Source organism: Lutra lutra, chromosome 5 (genome assembly GCF_902655055.1).
Source record: "Lutra lutra chromosome 5, mLutLut1.2, whole genome shotgun sequence".
Classification (NCBI taxonomy): domain Eukaryota; kingdom Metazoa; phylum Chordata; class Mammalia; order Carnivora; family Mustelidae; genus Lutra; species Lutra lutra.
Window position 1 is genome coordinate 135,946,023 of NC_062282.1, and position 14,536 is coordinate 135,960,558.

Sequence of the window (14,536 nt, forward strand, 5' to 3'; positions counted from 1 at the left end):
AAGTAAGGAAAGAATCATGATGAGAATTAGCATTATAGGTTTAAAAAAAAAAAAAAAAATGGGAGGGGGAAAAAAAAAAACGAACCCAAACCAAGCTCACAGATGCACAGAACAGACTGGTGGGTGCCAGAGTGAGGGGAGAGAGTGGGGGAGGAGATGGGTGAAATGGGTGGAGGGAGTCAAAAGGTACAAACGTCCGGTTATAAAATAAATTAAGTCCCGGGGATGTGACGCACAGCATGGTGACTGTCCTTAACAAAACAGTAGTGCATATTTGAAAGTTGCTAAGAAAGGAGAGCCTAAAAGTTCTCATAACAAGAAAAAAACACTCCATAGTCATGTGTGATCACGAGTGTTAAATTAGACATGGTGCTGATCATTTTGCAATACATTCAAATATTATATGTTTTACACCTGAAGCTAACATAAATAAGGTTGTCTATCAATTATACCTCCATTTTTTTTTTCCAAAAAATGTGCCATTTGAAAGACTTCCTGCAGGATCACTCCTGCAGCTAGATGTGTCGAAGCCTTATCTCGCCTCATCTCCTCTAATGCCAACCCCAGCCCCTCCCAGAAGCACACGGAGGAGCGTTCATACTTAGATAATTGGGTATAGTTGAGTTATGGACTAAGAAACAGCTTGAGGTTGTTCTCAAAAAAGAATTCTCTCATTCAGACCTGGTCGAATGGCTCAGGTGCAGAGCCAAGGGGGTTCGTGTTCAAGTTCAGATATTTCGCGCAGGTCACATTCTGGCCACGGGGAGACACAAGGGTGGGATTCTTAAAATGCATTGACTTGCCCTCCTCCCCGTGCCAGATCACCTTTTGAACTGCTGTGGGATGACCTAGGAGAAAAATAGAAAGCTCCGAAGCCAGGCACTCCTGTGTGAGTGTAGGGAACAATCAGAGGGCTGTGTGGAAAACAAAATGCCTCATTTCTTTAATAGTAGCTATTCAGGCAGCAAGAGGCAATTCAAGGACTAGTCAGCAAAGCACGCTGCTTGGGAGACAGGCATAAATGATACCATGCGATCCTCCCCAGCAGTTACACATCGCCCAACTTCACTTTGGTTAAATAATGCACTTTGTTCTGGGGAGGACAAGTGTATACTACCTTGGCTATAGCTACTACAATAGAATGAGATGGATCTATCCCACATCTCAACTAAAATGAGGAATTTTTTTTTATAAATTGCACACAAAAAAATTTTTCTTGGAAGCGCAGGATCATGGACAGGCTGGTCTTCATGGCAGGAAATAATTAATGTGGCATCCACATTAATTATTTTCTTTCTTGCCTCCCAGCAACTACTTCTTTTAAACAAGGACAAGTGGAGCCCCAGGATGTACCAGGTCCCGTTATTTCTTTCATTTTTTTTTTTTTTTTCCTCCTCCTTTCTGTCAATGTACTTTATTTCTACCTTAGGACAGAAACATCCTTCTCTTGTAGCATTGGGCAGTGTGCAATTTTCCCACCTCTCGGGCAGGAAGCCACATTGCTGAAAATTTGATGAAACACAACCACATGAATGATGGGAAGCTCACTGCTTTTTGTGTGTGCCTATAACTCAAGTACCTCAGGGCCCAACTTCTATCTACCTCCCACCCCTCCTGTTGCTTATCTGTGCTGTGGAAGCTAATATTCACCATATCCACATCCCACAGATACTGGGGAGAGAGGAAAATGTTTAGATAAAGGTTATAGGTCACAAGCACCATAAAAATGTTACAGGATACAGTTCAAGGGGAGTATTTACTGACTTTTATATTTAACTCCTTCTACTTGGGTCTTCAAAATTCATCTCTCACACACTTTATGTTGCCTCTGTCATAGAGTCTGTGAAGAAGTGACGTGGACAACAGCTTCTTTGCTAATGAAGTCAGAGGTTACAGTGTAAGTGAGCACCTCTGATGTGTTCTGTTCCACCAAAGAGCATGAAGGAGAAGGGATCTTAAGGATGAGACTTGAAGTTTGAGGGTCAGGATCCACATATTGCCAAATTACGTGCCATATGGTTATGCTAATAGGAGTCTCCTGATGTCAGGTCTTCTACAGCAAAGTAAAGGTGTCTGGCCCCCACACTGGCAACTCTGAATTCTGAATGGACACTTCACTGAAGTATTGGGAATGACCGCCGCTAAAGTTGTGGCTTCAAACATGTCAGGTGCTCCTGCGGAGCATTTCTGCTCTGCCTGGGCATTTGGCCATGACCTCAATGAATCACAGAAAGTGAGTTCCTGCAAATTCACTCAGATATCTGCTTTCACACAAAACATCCTATCACAACTTCGTACATCCACCAGGAAGCTCCCGAGACAAATTCTGCAAGGTGTAACCACAGCATGGTCCAAAGTAATCTCCTATCGGACAGGGAGCCATTTTCTGAACTCTGGAGACTAAAGGAAGAAGCATAGAAAGTAGAGTGGTTTCATCACTTGGGTACCAATTAGTCTGCATTCCTGCCCCAAAATGTATTAAGGTCCTGTCTCACAGTTAGCTAACAAGGGCAAAAATGCACAGACAAGCAGAAGGCGGAAACCCCCTTTACCCAGAAAATGTAATCAGTGGCTCTATGTCCCCTAGCATTTCATAGTGGTTCTTGGGCAGTCTCCAAGAAAAGCAGCAGCCATCGGGAAGGAATTCTCCAGAAACTGTGAGGTTTCAAGGCACAAAGCATTTCAGAGAGATCTGTTTGTCAACCGAGGAGCCATGGAACTTGGCAGTAACTGACACTGTTGTCAGAAGCCCCACCTAAGGAAGGCCCTCCCTTCCCTGCCTCCATGATCGATCTACCATCAGCTGAAATTTGGCCTGAGAAAATAAAATGGAAAGCTACTCAAAGGTGGCAGATGGACTTCAGGCACTGTGGGAACCTTAGAAAGAAAAGAATTATTATTTACGGAAAGGATTCTATATGAAAACACACTGGAGGGACGCCTGGGTGGCTCAGTGGGTTAAGCCGCTGCCTTCGGCTCAGGTCATGATCTCAGGGTCCTGGGATCGAGTCCCTCATCGGGCTCTCTGCTCAGCAGGGAGCCTGCTTCCCTCTCTCTCTCTCTGCCTGCCTCTCTGTTTACTTGTGATCTCTCTCTATCAAATAAATAAATAAAATCTTTAAAAAAAAAATAAAAAAAAAAGAAAACACACTGGATACTTTTCTCCAGTCAATGAGTGGAAGACAACAGAGACATGTACCAGTGGACAATTTATACCAAATGAACATAATTCAGTTCAAACAATCCAGGTGCCTGACTTAATACTGATGACCAAATTCCACTTACAAATGAGACAGGATTCAGAGCTGAATGGTGCAGTTTCTTCCCATATGACCACAAAACAACACAGGTAAACATCTTAGGTGTCACTATCATCTCTTTCAGATTATTTAATAGCCTAGGTAAGGTTTTGGAGGTGATTATAGCTTCTTCAGCAATTCATGTGGATACAGAATAACCTTCATCTTCCTTTCATTCCATATGTGGTCACATACTTCCTGTAGGTTTAGAGCTCAGAAATCTTTACTTTCCATGTACAGAGCTTCCTAAGTAATCTTGTTGGCATAAAAAGGACCAGAGGTGGCAAATGTAAGAATCTGCTCTTTCTCCACACCTCCTAAACATTGACAGATCCCAGAGGAAACCTACAAGAAAGAAGACTTCACCCATGGCCATCTGTCCTATCTTGATGTCATTACCTATGTGCTGGATATATCATAATTTAACCAACAACTGGTTACTGGATGTGTAAACAATTTCCCTGGTTGTATAATGCTGCAGTGAAGAACGTTAGGCAAATTCCTGAAAATAGAATTATTTGTCCAAAGCCTCTGAATGTGAAGTTGCTTCCCTCACAAAAGCCGAGGAAAAGCTACTGTAGTATATACTTCTGCCAGGTATATCTATTTTGCTTTACTTCCAGCAAATCTAGATAGACCATGTAAAAATTCCTTCTGCCAATATGGTTCCAAAATGATTTTTGTCTGTTTCCTTGATTATTTGAGGCTAGGGTTTTTTCCCCTAAGTTTATTAGACATGTGGCTTTACTTTCCTAATCGCCTGTTCATGTTCTTTGCCCATTTTGGCAGGATGTTGACTTCTTAGAATTTGAAGGGTATTATAGATACTCATCTTTCACCATATGTATTTGAAGTTATTCTTTCCTACTTGACTGTTCTGTCCACCTTTTAACTTATATAGCATTTTTGGGCAGAATTAGTGCCTTCTGCAAGATTGAAATCATGGCAGGTCCAGAAATTGATGCCCAATCCCATTTCACTGGTATCAAGAAATATTTCAACTCTTATACTCTCACAGGTAGAATGAATTGTGTGTACTGGCCACATATGGAAGCACTGAAGTATCAGATCATACTTCAAGTTAAGGTCTAAAAAAATAACAGCTGTGAAAGCAACATAAATGGATTTTAACCTGTACCCCATCTGTTAAGTTCCCATGCCTGGAGAAGCTAATGTCAACTCATCATGTGATACTCAATTTGTACAATTAATTATGAACTTGGAAAAAAATTATATAGCTTTTTTTGTATCTATGTTTTATATTATTAAGTTGTCTCCATAAATCTTCTTCGCAGATTTTTTTCCCTGTTTGTTCAGAAATTTCTTCTCTACTCTAGTCAGAGAGTTACCTACATTTTCTCCATTTTTTAAAATATGGTCATTTTAAAAACCTTTATCCCGTACGGAATTTTATTACATAAATTACCAATCCAAATTTGTTTTTACTTAACAATTGTCCTTGTACTACTAAATAATTAAACCCCTACTGTTCTTATTGCAGCCATTATGATACAACAAAATCCTCTTTATGCTATTTTAAATGACGGTATTTTAATGTTTAATGTTACATTAAAACATCCCGTTTGTTTTTCAAAAATATTTTAGCTATTTATTCTTTGGATAAAATCACCATCAAGATTTTTTTTTTTTTTAAAATCACATAGGGCTTGAATGAGAACATTAAACATTAAACTTCCACTCTCCCCATCTCCACCCCCAAAGTCAGTGAGTCATGTGTAAGCCTGCTAAAAACATGTAGTGGCTCTCCTTAATCCAGATGCAAATTCCTCGAGGACAAACACATGCCTGTTTTTTCCTCAGGGTATCTTATTCCCAGCAGCTATTCCAGGGCAAGCACACATATAGTTAATGAATGAATAAAATCCAAGTGGCCTAGAATTTTTTTTTTTTTTTTGTCTTGAGTATGTTATTTGGTTTAGTCTCTCTAACCGGAAATAGCTAAAACAACACTCTAACTCTGAATGCCCTTGTAGCAAAGGTGTACAAGGGACTTACAGGCCACTGCGCCAAACTCTGATCAATAGCATAATGAATCCAAAGATGGAAACCTCCATAAATTACTGCAATAGCGACACAAAGGGCAAAAGAAAGAAGAGGGTAACACTGGGATATATGAAGATGGACTAAAACCACAGAGTAGGAATTTATGCTTGAGAACTATAGAAACCTTACTAGAGTGGGGTCCCCTTTATATCATTGCCATGGAGGAGTAGAGCGGTCAGCAAACTGCTTTTAAAAAGTCCTGGGGCGGGGGGAGTCCTTGGAGCCAATGCTAAGAAAGATTAAAGACATTTAAAGAATAATGGCTCAGGACATGGGTGGGTAGAGAGAGAAGCAACCTGGGTCCAAAAGATGACCTGATTCAGGGCTCCTGACCCATCCTTTCTATCGAATACCTTGGTGAAGGGACTCAACTAAGAAAAATCAACCAGCTGGTGGACGCTGGAAGGAATGATGTGAATTGTGCCCAGCCTACTGGTAAGGATCACTTGCATTATTTAGGATATCCAGGAAGTACCTCTTCTGACTTGATTTACTAGTTTTAGGATCTATTTACAAAGATACTATAGCAATGTAATAATGACATTGAACTAATAAACAAGCAAAACAGAGACCACTCATCTACAAGGGAGCGAATGAATAAACTGGCATATCCGTATTTTGCAGCTTTGAGGAAGAATGAGATCTCCTGGAGATCTTAGAGAACCATGATATATTGGTAAGTCTGAAAGAAGTTAAAGGAGGATGCAGACAGTCTGATCTATTTCTATAAAGATGTTTTCCATATTTGTATATATGAGCATAGATGGGTACTGAAGAATAAACACTGAGTTCTTAACATGCATTAAGGAGGAAGATGGAAATACCTGGAGGTAAAGGGACAGAGTTGGCTTTTGCATGGGATGCTTCCATGGCATTTTGACTTGTTAAAATGGGCGCGTATAGCTTTTGTGCCTTGAAAGGGAGGCTAATAAATTATTATTCTTGAAAATAAATAGACGTATCAACAAATTTTGAAAAATGGATATTAACAATGCAAATGTAAAATTATCTCAGAATTATCAAATGTAGAACAAACAAAATAATGAACCCCATTAGAACATACTTGAGACAGCCAAGCTTTGATGACTCAAAGCTGGAAAGAGGTTCTACAATTAGTTTCCCTTTGATTTCAGGGACTCATTTATTCTGCTTATCTTAAGACAGAGCTAATAGACCAAATGATTTTGAAAAGTCCTAAACGGTTCTCAACATTTGGGTATATTCCAGGAAGACTGAGTTAATTTAGCTATTCACAGAGTGGCACATTTGACAGAGAAAATGCAAATCAGATTACTATAGTTGGTGTTCAATTAGCCACTCAAACTGCAGGGGAAGCAGTGACAGAGAAGTAGAGATGAGGTTATATTCACCATAATTTATTTGACTTTTGAAAGCCTTATTCAACCTGCTCAGGAAAATATTAAGGAGGTTGTATGAAATGGTAAATTTCCTATGGAGTAATGGGGAATAAATTAAAGATCACATGACAGTCCTTAGAATATACTTTAAAATATCGTTAACCCTAAGAAAGAGATAAAATGGTCCTCAGTCAACTATCCCTAGAGTATTTTTCATGTTTTCAACCTGAAGGTCTTGACCCATGAACCACTCTAGAAATAAATTTAGGTTGTTAAGATCAGCATAGGTCTAGATTCAAAAGAGGAAAAAAAATAAACCAAGTTTGAAAACCACCGCATTAAATACTCCCCTTTTTCCTGCCCCCATTCCTATTCCTACTCCTAACAGCAGGAGCGAAACACTTTCAAGTCTGTTGGCCACATCCTGTGCTGATTTTCAAGGAGCTGATTTTGCCATTTAAAAAAAAAAAAAAAATCAAGTTCAAGTATCCATTAGAAAAGTAAAGAGATAATTCTATTTTCTCCACCTCACAACAAAGTGTTTGTTATAACAGGTAAGTGCTTTGCGTTTGGATCTCTGAGAAATAATTCCCCAATTCCCTTTTGTTGTATATTAAAATGCCATGTAAAAATAAGGCAGTTACAACAATAGAGATGTAAGGCTGGGCTCAGGCTAGGTTCTGAAGGGTTGCACCAACAGCCCGGCAACCAGCGGCAACAGCTAACAGCGAACTCTCAAATCGGAAAAGTTCCTTCTTGCGTGCGCAGCTGGCACGTGCAATTCCAAAAACGACTATTGTCAGCACAGTTCTCGGGGGGAATGACATCTGTTGCAGCTCTACCACAGGCCTCACACACAAGTCAAACACTGATCTCAAACCCAGCAGCCATGGTGACAGCTCTCCTGTACCTCAGACCTGTACATCCAGCTGCCAGCAGACCTCTGTGTCCAGGGATAAGCTCACCCCCCCTTCCAAACTCAACCTGTCTTCTTCCCTTGCAAAGTCAACCCATCCCCCCATCACCGTGCTGGCCTGCTGGCTGCTTCAGCCCAATGAGCCAGGTTCTTCATGCCTTTTTGCCTATGCCAGAGACATGGGCATTCTTTTTTGAATTCTTCCTCCCTACTCCTCACTCTTAGCATTAGTTCCTGTTGATCTTACCTCGTAAGTCATTCCGGAAACTGTTTGCTCCTCCCCATGCCCGCTATCACCATTCTAAATGAGGATGCCGTTGTTCCTCTGGATGGCTTTACCGGGCTCTGCGGGCTCTGGCCTTCTCTCCCAACTGCTCTCCAAAGCCAGAGCCGACACTCTAAATGCAATTCTGAGTATTGCGAGTCACTTCTTTTGCTAAAAGATCACTATAAACAGCAACAATCCTTCCGTGACTTTCCTTAGATCTTAGGTAGAGTCCGAATTTCTCAATCTGACCTAAGAACCACACCCTTCCCTCCCTGCCCCAAATCTATGTTCTCTGGCCATATTGAACAGATAGCAGTTCTCCATGTACGTTGCAACCCCTGCCTCCCACCCCATGCCACTTAACCGCACATCTCACTAGGGTGGTTTCTGAAAGGTCTTCTTGAGTCTTGGGGGGCACCGCTCCCACGTGCCCTTCCTCCTTCCTACCGCAGCATCTACCTCACTACCCAGAGGCTCCATTTCTTGGGTCTCCTCCTCTAGATCCCCCTGAGGAACAGAATTGTGTCTGACTGGTTTACAACACCCATCACTGTGCCTGGCACACAGCAAATGTGGAATGTGTGTATGGTGGAGATAAGAATTACTCAGTTCCCCTGCGCGGGGCAATGGAAACTACGGGAAGGTTAACCGGGCATTGGAGGACCCTCGTGGGACTTGTACAGTGACGCAGTGTGGACTTCCAGCAGTGGCTGGGGAAGCCATAAAGCCTCTGTGCATAAAGGTGCACAGAGATGGAAAACCTACAGCTAGAGGTTTGTGTGTCAGCCATACAATTGTAGAACGTGAACATTAAAGTCAATTATGTAAGCCTGCTTGGGATTATGAACATTGTTAACATTAAATATACTTTACCTTTAAAACCACTTTATATAAAGAAATTACATTTTGAAAACCACAATTACACCCGCTATTAGATTTCTCTACGGTCCTTTCCATTTTTTAACCATGTGTGTGTTTTTTTTTTAATGGCTATAATCATAGTGTACATACATTGCTCATTTACTGTTATCTTGTATAGATTTTCCCAAGTGGGTGTAGAGGCTTCATATGTTTTTAATGACTGAGTAAATGTTATCAAGTAAATACTCAATTTTCTTATTCAAATACAGGAAATTTCAGATCTTTACTAATTTAAAAAATGTAACATATATATAAAATGTTTATATGTACACTTTTTTTTTTCCAAATCAGAACAGAGTTAATTTTTTTTCCCATTTCAGTGGTGACAAAGACCAAAGGAAGAAGAGATGCTGCTCAGAGAAGCAGGAATTCAGACAGGCAAGGCGCGAGTATGTTCTAGAAAGACCTGAGAAGAGCAATTCCAGAGTTACTCTTGGTCCTCAGTCAGTTAACTATGATGCTACCTTTCTGCTGTCCCTGTTCAGAAAGACAACATCCCAGTGGTGAGCAGACCATCTTGACATCTCAGCACCTAGCAGCTCTTCTAGCAAGATGGCTAAGTATCTCATTTAAACATGAAAGCCGTGACTGACAGCAGAGGACTCTGAACTTCCAGTAACTGAGGGACTAGGAGGCAAGAAGAAGAGCATACAGGGGAGGAGTGGCTACCACAGAATATTTATTTATTTACGAGGAACACTGTGGGGAGCATAACCAAAGGAATAATATAATCTCTACCCAATCTGCCCACAGCCGGCGGTCACCCATAAGACTCCCTCCTCACCCCCAAGTCCGGTCCTGGCAGGGACGGCTGAATTTCCACCAACAGCCCACTACCTTCCTCAGTGGGCTTCCTATAATTAAAATTTGATGCAGCACTCAGGTAAATATTCTTTCTCACACGACTGTCATCTTCTATCATTCTTGCGCTAATCTCAACAATTTTCCCATTCCACTTCCACTGTCAAGGAATAATAAAATCCTCCCGGATGTCTCATACTTAATTAATACGCTGTTTTCTTTTCCTCCCACCCTGGTAGCATGGATCCAGTTCTCGTGGAAGGCAGAGGGCATCTCAAGTCTCCCTGAAAACACGGAGCTGTCGTCTCAAGTCACTACAGTCCTGTGTCTGTCCATTCTATTTATTTTATCAAAAAAAAATCTTGTAAAAATATTCATACATCCTCTAAGAAGCTGTGCTACTGTTAAGCCTTGGATTTAACAGAGTTTAAAAATCAGAGGACAAATGGTCAACAAGTCGTACTTTACTGTTAAAAATGCTATATATCTCACGCGCCACCCCCCACCCCCACACCTCTTCTGTGCCTCATTCAGTACCCTACAGAGACTCCTTAAGAACACAGTCTGTGCTTTCAGCAATAACTGACATCCCTGTAAATCCATGTAATGTTCAGAAAATAAATCCAGTGCTCTCTCTGCCCACAGAGTAACATTAATCTTATGAACAGTAGTACAGAGCGTCCTCCCCTCTTCCCCGGCTCCCTTCCCCTCCCTCCATCTGCTTTAAGTAGGGCAAGTATTTTACTCACGTTAATTGTTCTGACAGATGAGGATCAACACTGCTTTAATCCATTTGCAGCCGAGCACTGGGTACATTTGTCTTCTCCAACGCTGTTAGAGACAAGTACTTTGGCTGTTAGGAACACGAGCTACTTCAGGGCCATGCTCAGGACTCTGAAGTGACTGGCTCTGGACTCCTCAAGGAGGGAATCCAAGGGAAATTCTTCCCAAACCTGGTTCAAGGGTTTCGGGTTTTTAAGACTTGAAAAACTGTAGATGCAGGATTTTGTTAAATTAAGGCCAGTTGGATTCCATTGATCTCAGAAGTTAATGTAGTGCCTCATTTACTAATTAATTGTATGCATGTTCTCTAAAAGACAAAAGGACGTGGATAGAACTAGAGGGTATTATGCTTAGAGAAATACGTCAGTCGGAGAAAGACAACTATCATATGATCTCCCTGATATGAGGAAGTGGAGATGCAACGTGGGGGGTTTGGGGAGTAGGAAAAGAATAAATGAAACAAGATGGGATCGGGAGGGAGACAAACCATAAGAGACTCTTAATCTCACAAAACAAACTGAGGGTTGCCGGGGTGGGGGGCGGCGGTGGTGGGTAGGGAGAGGGTGGTAGGGTTATGGACACTGGGGAAGGTATGTGCTATGAAGTGTATAAACCTGGCGATTCACAGACCTGTATCCCTGGGGCTAATAATACATTATATGTTAATTAAAAAAAAAAAAAAAAAGCCGTGGCTGAGTTCAGTAAGATTTTACTCAAATTCGGCAACCGCCTTAGGAACTGTGAGCCTTCTGCAAGGATATACCACCTATTTCCATCTCACACTGGGGAGCACGAGAGCCCAGGCCTGCTGTTGTTTCCAAGAGCAGGGCCTTAGACGCAGGCACACCTGGGTTCAGATCCCAGCTCCGCCATTTGTCACCTCCATGCCCTGTGGCCGTGCGTATTCCAAGTATCCAATGATTTAGCACATGTAACACCCAGCCCGATATCGTCCCGAACCAAGGGCTTTGGGGTGTTCACTTAAGCTACTGCTATGCATTCCTACGTCTTGGTTTTGAATTCTCTGAAAAGTAGCTTCACGTGCTGTACTATGTGTTTCCTAGATATTTCTACTCCCACCTCGCGAGTGCAGCTGGAGAAGACGTCTACAGAGAACGAGCTCAGTGGTGGCCTGCCACCCTCCTCCCCCAATTCCAGCACAGATGCAGCTCATCACACCATCCTCCCTGAGCACTGTTTCACTGCCGGCTCTAGACTCCACTGGCCCACCTCTACTGCTTACCGTCCCCCCCCCGCCAACCCAAACCTGGTTTTGAATTTGTCATTTTCTCTTTCCTAATGCCTCTATTGGTCTCATTTCTCTTCATTTCCATCCTCTGTCTCCCATGCTTTCAATTTAATAACCTTATACATTTCAAGTTTTCAGTTCAGTGCTTCCAGTTCAGAAATCTAATGAAGGAAAATAAATATGGTATGACTCAGATTTGTGGACTATACTGCACAGAGAACCCACCTGCCAAACCCACTTGCTGTTCTTCACAGACGGGACCACTGACTTCCTCCTCCTCCTTCACTTCACCCCTCTGCTTTCAACCCTGTTCAAGCTACACTGGTGAGAGGAGAAGAGTATTCTAGTTCATGGGCTCTTTCTCTTTCACCTTCCAGGCAGGGCTGAGTAGCCCATGAGCAGCTTCTTAACAAAAATTCCTATTACAGACATGGCAAATGCTTATGCTATACTGTCACCGCTTCTTATCCAAAACAAATACCCATTTGCACCTGTTAGGGTATCGACAATGTCTATAGGACCAATTTTTTTCTCTATACACCAGAAAATATTAAAAGGTAAATGGTAAACAGCAATGTCCACAACAGCCAAACTATAGAAAGAGCCCAGATGTCCCTTGACAGACAAATGGATAAAGAAGATGTGGTATATATACATACCACAAACACAGACACAAACACACACTAGACTATTCACAGGCATCAAAAAATTGAAATCTTGCCACTTGCAACGACATGGATGGAGCTACAGGGTATTATACTAAGTGAAATAAGTCGATCAGAGAAAGTCAATTATCATAGGATCTCACTGATACGCAGAATTTAAGAAACAAAGCAGAGCATCATAGGGGAAAGGAGGGAAAAATGAAACAAGAAGAAACCAGAAAGGGAGACAAACCGTAAGAGACTTTTCATCTTGGGGAAACAAACTGAGGGTTGCTGGGGGTTGGGGCTGGGGGAGGGATGGGGTGGCTGGGGGATGGACACTGGGGAGGGTATGTGCTATAATGAGTGCTGTGAACTGTGTAAGACTGAAGGCTCACAGACCTGTACCCCTGAAACAAATCACACATTATGTTAATTTTTTTAAAAAAAGGTAAATGGGGGACGCCTGGGTGGCTCAGTTGGTTAAGCAACTGCCTTCGGCTCAGGTCATGGTCCCAGGGTCCTGGGATCGAGCCCCACATCGGGCTCTCTGCTCAGCAGGGAGCCTGCTTCCCTTCCTCTCTCTCTGCCTGCCTCTCTGCCTGCTTGTGATCTCTGTCAAATAAATAAAATCTTTTAAAAAAAATAAAAAATAAAAAAAATAAAAAAGGTAAATGGTAAATATAACTGGATGCGGGATTTTAGGTAATTTTGGCTTTAGTATTTTTCTGACTTCCTATATTTTACAACGAAGGTAAAATTACTTCTCTAATCAGAAAAAAAATTCTAATTATGTGAAATAATTTCCCACCTATCCCCATTCAGCACTCTACATTGCAAACCATCATTAATCCTGTTTATAATTTAGTCTGAAATAATCCTAAATAGCCAATTCTAATTTTGAAGAGCCATAGCTTTGACTAGCCAAACTGATTAAATTATACTGATGTAGCAGTGACCTAAAAACCTATATGAATTCCTCTAAGCTCCAAGTTTAAGACCAACAAATGTCTTCATGAACTCGAAGACAAATTAATAGAGACAACTCAATTTAAATCACCAGAAAAAGACAATTTAGACAGTTGCCAGGTTTAGACAAGGCCTAAAAATAGATTTTGACGGGAAGCTTTGAATCCCAAGAAGCAGTTTCCCTGGCTCTGTTGCTAACAAAATACACCCGGATGCACACAGGCCTCTTCAAAGACCGTATCGGGCAAATTTGAGACCAGCACTATTTGTCCGAAAACCATGACCAGCCTTGAAATGTCCTGATTAGAATTCAGAAATAGGTTCTGGTGAGCTACACTTTCACAGAGACCCAAAGGAATTCAGCTTGGCTGTTATACTGTTTCTAATAGCTGAAGTCAGTATTTAAGCATAACATACATTATACATATCATATATTATATATACATTACCTACTAAGAGATAATGTATATGAACTCCAAAATGAAACTGATAGCATCCAACGAAAGCCCCTTGCATCTCTAACTACAGAATGGAATACAAATGAGAAAGCATGTACGGTGGCCTTTGCTATATGCTGATTACACACTGCCATCCGAAGAGTAGGGTCAAATCTAACTTTATTCTCGGGGCCTCAGTTTCCCCAGCTGCAGGATACCTAGCCCACTGGAATCGATGCAGCAAAAGGGATGAGTATGAGCGAATGGAAATGGTAACAACACTGACAGATGAGAGGTTCTGGGCTTGCAGTGTTAACCGCAAAATGCAGACCTCAAACCAAAATGAAGCTCGTCTGTCTGGATACCTCCTCTCTTCGCATGTAAAAGTCACAGATCCAAAACCAACACGGCAGAAAAAGAAGAAGATCGTGAAACTGGTCACCGTGAAGAACGAGCCAGTGCCTTCGGTTGGGACTGCAGCGCCCCCCACATCCCCGTGCATTCTGAGTGTGCCGTCCTGCCCAGGGAGCTTGTAACCGCCCCCTCACAGATGTGGTGCTCTCCACAGGACCAGCTCCCTGCATCACCCGTTCTCCCCTAACCATCCAGCCGGAGTGAGCTGCCCTGAGCTGCCCGGGGCTCCGTGTCAGTTCAGCGGACTCTGCTGGAAGAGTCCCATGTCTTCCTACAGTAATAGCCACCGTGCTCTTCCTCCCCTGGGGGGATGCCTTACCTGTCAGGTCAGTTTCTCCATCGGGGGAGCTTTAAAAGAGGTTTTCACAGGATGGGAGGGATTAAACTGCCTTATGCACATCATACAAAACATG

General features: G+C 42.1%; 1 protein-coding gene and 1 pseudogene across 5 annotated transcripts in view; one reads left to right on the forward strand and one right to left on the reverse strand.

Moving 5' to 3' along the window:
- MCC (MCC regulator of WNT signaling pathway) overlaps positions 1-14,536 on the reverse strand; it is a 425,078-nt gene that overhangs the window by 129,377 nt on the left and 281,165 nt on the right. The gene's annotated exons all lie outside the window — the stretch shown is intronic.
- LOC125100599 (ATP synthase membrane subunit K, mitochondrial-like) lies at positions 4,216-4,529 on the forward strand (annotated as a pseudogene).